Source organism: Pinus tabuliformis, chromosome 2_2 (genome assembly GCF_031772625.1).
Source record: "Pinus tabuliformis cultivar Carrire ecotype Pingquan chromosome 2_2, CPIR1, whole genome shotgun sequence".
In the NCBI taxonomy this organism is placed as follows: domain Eukaryota; kingdom Viridiplantae; phylum Streptophyta; class Pinopsida; order Pinales; family Pinaceae; genus Pinus; species Pinus tabuliformis.
In genome coordinates, this window is record NC_142300.1 from 163,617,861 (window position 1) to 163,625,146 (window position 7,286).

General features: G+C 39.7%; 1 pseudogene; it reads left to right on the forward strand.

The window, feature by feature from the left end:
* The first annotated feature begins 3,358 nt into the window (after nt 1–3,358).
* LOC149191936 (protein FLX-like 1 pseudogene) lies at nt 3,359–4,427 on the forward strand (annotated as a pseudogene).
* The last annotated feature ends 2,859 nt before the right edge of the window (nt 4,428–7,286 follow it).

Here is a 7,286-nt window from a genome sequence, read left to right on the forward strand (position 1 = left end):
GAATAGTTTTTTTTTTTAATATTACAAGGTAGTTAGAAACACAAAATATCTGTCATACCATTAGGGTTTAATATTAATTAATGGTTTTATAAATTTAAAATATTTTTTAAAATTCAAAATAAAAATGGTAGATTTTTTTTATTAATATGAATAATAAATAAATTTATTTTATAATTATATATTTAGATTATTTTTAAAACAAAAATGTTTAAATTTTATTAAACTAGTACAGTTATATTAATAAATGTGATTAATATAAGTCGAAGATATCATTCAACAAAAATTCTTCTATATTTATCAAGTTGAAACTCGGGCTTTTTTTTATTATTAAAACTTCATATCAAACATTGAATACTAATACAATCCTTAAAACACAAACAATAATTACAAAGGCAGATAATAAAAGAATATTTTAAAAATATAATAATATTAATTTAAATAAATCTTATTTATATATTTTATCCCATTCAATCCAATAATTTCAATCAATATTTTATCTAAAAGCATAAAAAATTATGACGCGTGAAATATATGGCGGTTGCACTCTTATTCCCCCGATATCACATGAGATCTATGAGACATAGGTGTATGGTTGTTAGAATGTAGTCGTTTTCAAAAAAATGCATACGGGCGTATGGTGGTCAGAAACCCTCCTGTCCCCGTGTTTTTAAAGCGTTGTTTGCAAAGTGAATGGTTTATTTATTTAATTATTTTTATCAATTTTTGAGACATTCCAGGTCATCCAACGTCATTCAAATCTATACCGTGAACGACGACAAATCGATACCATGTTTAGTGAAAAAACTCCACAATAAAACGCTTTCGGCCTAATAAACAAACTCCATGATTTGAGACTGGCTAATACCTTGTTAACTCTTTGTATCAAAATTTATTACTTTGGTGATTATTCCCAAAACGAAGATGTCTAAAATCTTATTAAACAAGAATGGTCGAGAAGCAGCAAGTCCCTGCCAATAGAACAAGAGGCAGTGGACTTTTTTCTGCGACTAATGATCCTGGAAATGTGAATACTCCTTCAGCGGGTTATGGGTAAATCCAACATGGTTCTTAGAAGCAGTAATTTAGAGTTTTGCCATGTAAGGTTAGAAGCTTTAACGTGGTGTTAGAGCTTAACACCCAAAATCTTCCACATTTTGTGCATGGAGAGACAGACTGTCTGGATTAGAGAGTTTTCAGAAAATTTAAGTGGGCAACACATCCAAGCTTCAACAATCAGAACAAAATAGTGTTAGTAATCTTCTTATTTTGGCTCCTTGAGAGTAGCACCATAATGAAGTACCGTCCATTGAGTAGACCAGCATTGAATACCCGATTGAGTACCGAAATATCCAGTGAATCTTCTATTGGGATCAAGTATCAGCATCAAGTAGCATCAACAGCAGTATCGGCGGCATCAACTCTTGTATATTCTCTTGGTATAAAGTAGCAGCATGGAGTACCAGCATAGAGGTAACCGGACGGAATAGAGTATCAACATAAAGTGGTATTGACTCTTGGGATCGAGTACCTACCAGCATAGAGTAACCGGCAGTAAGTAGCAGTAACCAGCATAGCCACTTGGATCAACTCTTGGCAATGATTCTTGGCAACTATCCAGGTCTGGTTGTCAGAGTGGCAAGTGAAAATAGATAGTTGGTTTGACACTTGCATAAGTGGGTGTCTCGCTGCAATGAAGTCTTTGCATGGGCAGATACGTTCTATGTCAATGGCACCATAGTCGAATAGCCAACAAGTTGAACGTCTTTATGCGAGATCGTATATGAACATGACCACATAGTAGGCACTAGACCGTCCAGAGTCATAACCAAGCAAGCAGAGTCTCTGAACCTAGCAGCTCTGGCATAAGCACCTGCAACTAGCAGCTTTAGGTAGATTCCAAGTATCCATGCTGATATCGTATGTGAGCCAAGTATATATGGTTGCTATGACGAGGTGTCTCATGCACATTGCAACATTGCAGGCATTATAATATTGTATTATGACAAGACTACCAAATTAATTTTTCAAATAATTTTGAACCAAATATTTAGACAACGAACTTAAGCCAAATATTTAAACAATGAAACCTGTGGAACCATGTGGGCTCCTCAGGAGGGCCACTTGCCTCATGGCCCTATTTTCCATAACATAGCATGCAATACGTGGATGAATTTATATCCAAATCTCTAGCTTCCCCTTGCACGGTTTCATATTCATTTTGAAATAGACCACAAACAGATCTCGTCTCGGTCGATAGAGTTGAAGCCATTAAAGTCGATTTAGGAACATCCCTTCTAGCAGTTCGATGGTGTAGGCCAAGTGTGGATCCACCCGTTCCATATCTGTAGTAGAGTACAGGAAATGGAGTAACAGTAAATGATCCAATGGAATCTGAATGCAAAGCCACGATCCTTGAGCCTCGCAGGATCACGTCGATTTCTTTTCAGGTTGAGCGTCTTAGTGCTCGCTTGCTGCAAGGGGGAACGTTTCAGGCCCAGAGTTCTGATTTTGCTACTTGGTTTGAAATGCTTGAATTCTTTATTAATTTGACTAGACATAAACCCTAGTTTTGTTTTTTTGTCCTTAAATTGTTAGCGCATGGCATGTCTCTATTTGTTGCTACACATTTTGTTGCATGTTATTTTCTATATTGCCTTGACAATCACCTTTGCAGTCGTGGATCGACGTTGAACATTGTTAGTGCTATATATGGTTGCATCTCAAGCCATAAACGTTGCTTTAGTGGTTTCCAGAATCCCGAATAAGCTTTTGGGGCCAGGTGCAAGTACCGCGAGTCTTTGACAACAGAGCACCGTCTTTTATGCTCCAGTTTAGCTGGAGGAAAGAAATTGTTGTCAGTGGTTTGCTAAAAAATGAGCCACAAATGAGCTGCTTCTAATATGCCTCACATATTCAGAGGCAATGTAATGCATCTCATTTATAGATGAAGCACTTTCAAAAAATTGCAGATGAAGTTTTGCTTTTCCAATTATTGCAGTTGTATTTTTTTTTTATCGACTGACATTTGGTATGTAGGGACAAGCAATTTGTTCCTGTATTTGCTCGTCACTGGTTGGGTTCCACCGTCTGCATCATTTTTTGTTTGTTTACCGTTTTGTTGTAAACATCCTTCGTAACCTACCCTGGTCTATAGGACCTTCCAGTTAAGTTGATTTAAACAGAAGATAGATCGAAATTTAATTTAAGGAAGTTGAATATTTAAGAAATTTATGGCTTTTCAAATCCTTAGTATAATGATTATTCAATAATCGGTTGTTCATCTCATGAATCAGGAAAGAGGCTGATTCAAATTTTCATAATCGCTGGAAGAAATCGCCTACCTGCACACCCCCTTAATGGCGGTCCACGTGCTATGCCTCCTGTGTGAGACGACCCTTATGCCACGGGCCCAGGGCCTCTGCCACCTCACCCTGCCCTTGTTGATGAGATTCGTGATGGCCCCTCTGGAAGAGGACCAGGCCTTCTGCCTCCACATCCTGCACTATTAAAGGAGACGCGTGTGGTTCAACATCAAGAGATTTAGGGATTGCTTGTGGAGAACCAGCGGCTTGCTGCCACTCATGTAGCTTTACTACAAGAACTTGCTGCCGCGCAATAGGAGTTGCAACACTTGAATCATGTAGCTGGTAACATGCAGGCTGATAAAGAGCACCAACTCAGAGAGCTGTATGACAAATCCATGAAGCTAGAAGCGGATTTGCGTGCGAATGAGCCAATTAAATATGAACTTAACATCAAGAGATTTAGGGATTGCTTGTGGAGAACCAGCGGCTTGCTGCCACTCATGTAGCTTTACTACAAGAACTTGCTGCCGCGCAATAGGAGTTGCAACACTTGAATCATGTAGCTGGTAACATGCAGGCTGATAAAGAGCACCAACTCAGAGAGCTGTATGACAAATCCATGAAGCTAGAAGCGGATTTGCGTGCGAATGAGCCAATTAAATATGAACTTATCCAGTTGCGTGCAGATAATCAGAAGATGGGTGTTGCAAGGCAAGAATTGATAAGAGCACTCCCACAAGATTTGGCAAGAGCACGAGCTGATATGCAACAGGTGGGTGCAATGAGGGCAGAGATAGAAAGTCTGCATTAGGAGCTACAACGAGCAAGGTACTAAACTTCTTGTAACTATTCAAATGTCCTTTATAATATTATGCAACTGCTCATATGTGTCATACCTATTTTGCGTTTCTTACATTTGAATTGCTGAATTGTTTTGAAAAGTTTTTTTTATTTGTTTAGTAATTCTAACCTCAAAGCACTCTTAACATGATGAGTGTTTTTTTGCATTCTATTGTTGAATGTATAATTACATAATTGCCATTGAATACGAGAAGAAGAATGCATAATTACAGAACTGCCATCAAATACGAGAAGAAGGCACTTGCTGACCAGTGCTGCTGACTAGCTAGAACAGGGTTAGGTCATGGCGAAAAGTCAGCAGCACAGGGTTAGGTCATGGCGAAAAACTTGATTTCAATGGCCATGTAGCAATTCCATAAAGGTGGTAAGAAGGCAAGTCTAGTTCTTGCGGTAACGGGGCGTCAGACAAATGACAGTAAGATCTGCGTTAGCCCAGTAGCAACGGGACGTCAGATAAACAACAGTAAGATCTGCTTCAGCCCAGTAGCAATGAGGTACAAGATAGGGATGGATCATAACAATCCCCAATTTACTATAGAAAGGAATGACCCGACAATGGCGCATAGTGGAGTTGGGGTGTTTCAATGAACGGATCAGTTAGCCATGTGAGGTTCAACAATAGAAAACTTGATTTCATATCCACATTTTTGCTTTCACCCATACATGTTGATCAAAAAATGATCCTTAAGGACTTTCTAAATGCTCAAAAATGAAAGTCAAAGGATGCTCCTGACAATAGTCTCATTGCATAGATCTCTTCATCCTGAATCTAATGCAATTTGAATGGACCAAACGGACTTTGGATGTAGGAGGTATTGTAAAAAGAAATTTTCCCATTGTCCTTTGAAAATGAGGCAATTTCTTATTAAATGGGACTTAAGGGAAAATATGTGTGTTCTTTTAAGAAATCGCATCGCAAGCATCCAAAGGGAGGACTTAAGCTAAAGGCATGAAGGTTTAGTGATAAGTGATGAACACTTTATCACATCACACATAACCAAAGGTGATGGACCATGGTCCGTGACATTGCAAAGGATCGATGAGCAATATGCAATAAGCACCGATCGGCGATCGAAGGAACAGCACCCAGACCCTTGTGCCAATGCATTTGCAATATGCGATCAACGATATCGGCGATCGACGATCGGGCAATCAGAGGAGCAGAGCACCTAGACCCATGCTGATGCGATACGCGATATGTGATACATGATAAGCGATCGGTGAATATCGGCGATTGATGATCGGAGATTGGTAAATTGGATCGCGATAATGCAAAGGAGCAGCACACCATTACGACATGCGACTTGCAATAAAGCATGAACCTAAAAAGGTTATAGATGCAGCTTGATATTCCTTTGAAGTACATCTTAAGGATTTTGGTCGCGTTTTTCCATGTTTTCACGTATATCTCTGTGTCTTGGAATTTTGTTCTGTTTTCGGGAATTTGCCCGAAGAAAGGTCACTTGTGTATTTTCTTTGTAACGGCTCCCATTCTCCTTGCCACGCTGTAAGTGGGTGTTTGTAACAGGAATGTGTTATAGAACACGTAGAGCTAGAGGGCCACGCACAGAGACGCAAAGCCACAAAGCAAGATGGCCAACCACAAATCCACAGAGCCAGAGGGCTAAACGCAGAGCCATAGGGAGTAGAGGAAGCCGCAGAGCCGCAGAGGAATGATGGCACAGAGAGGAACGGATGGAAGCCATAGAGTCAGAGGATTCCTCAAAGGCTAGAGAGCCAAGTGTTACACAAAAATATCGTCACCATGATTATTTGCAGTCAGTATGGGTCTATCATCACTTGTATTGTCTTCCTAAGCAAGTCTGAGACCTCAGCTCTTCAAGTCAAGCTTTGAAAATGAGAGAAAGACATTAAAAATCAATGAAACTCCGGTTCTACACTTTCTCTCACTATTACCTGCGGTCCCGCACCTTCCGTTTACAAAAACTGCGGACCTTCCCGCTCTGTCCCTAAAGGTGTGGGTGTGGACCCCTATGAAAGTCAAAAGGCACAAGTTTTATCTTAAAAAACTCACTTTGGGTTAATTCTAGAGGATTCTAGAAGGAATTTTGACGTGGATTTTTCGCTCTGAGGTGGTTCATGCATCCCAAAAGAGAAGGAGCTGATCCCTTGATGAGAGGAGCTATCACTTTGAAGGAGGGCTTTATCTTTTTGAAGGAGGACCTAGTAACCTCCCTCCATTGGACTATAAATTTAGGCATTGGGCTGGTTGCTGGAGAGGTTAGAAGCTAAACATTTTTGAGGGTAAACGCTGGTGAAATCAAGACTTCCTAGTTGAGCTTAAGAGGAGAGATCACATACCTTTTTGGCTTCTTTGGGGAGTGAGTGAAACTTGTCAAAGTAGAGGAGACTTCTTGCTGGACCCTGGGAGGAGCTTGTACAGCGTCAAGGCACATGTTGTAAAGTTCTTCTTCTTTTGAATTAATACAATCAAACTCATTTTTCTCAACAAGTATCTCATGTTATTTGTTTCATGGACTCCTTGACTTTCATGTTAAATATGTTTTATGATATTGGCTTTTCAGGTGCTATTTAATTTGTTTGCCTTGTTTGTGTTTGCAGATTCACGACAAAGGAGCTCATTTGGATTGAAGGAGCAAGGGCATCCACAAACTTGCGTTGGACCTAAGGTAGGCCCTAAAAACACTTGTTTGCCATTGTTTATAAAAGCATATTTAGAGAAAGATAGTGTCTGGTTGGTTTGCTTGTCATTAGGTCTTCTTTAGATTCTAGGAAGGTCTATCTTGTCCGCAAGATCGACTTATTCTGTGTGACAAAATGGCGACCATACTGGGGACTTGATTGTTTTCCTTGTTTTTACTTTGACCTGAGAAACTGTGTTTTTGTTTCTGTTTTTGGCTTGTTGTGTGTAAAATTGGGTAGAGTTTGTAGATCCAAGGTTATTTTTCGTTTTTCATAGCTTTGGGGAGAGGACCGCACCCTAGCCTTTTGACACAGTGTGTACCTATCCACACCTTTGCTTTTAGCACAGAGCGGGACCGCACCTGTGTTAACTGTGGGCCTGCGGACCCTGTCAAAATTTTGAAAAACCTAAGATTTCCTCTGTTAGTCAGCTTAGTTTTTGTTTAGAAATTGTTA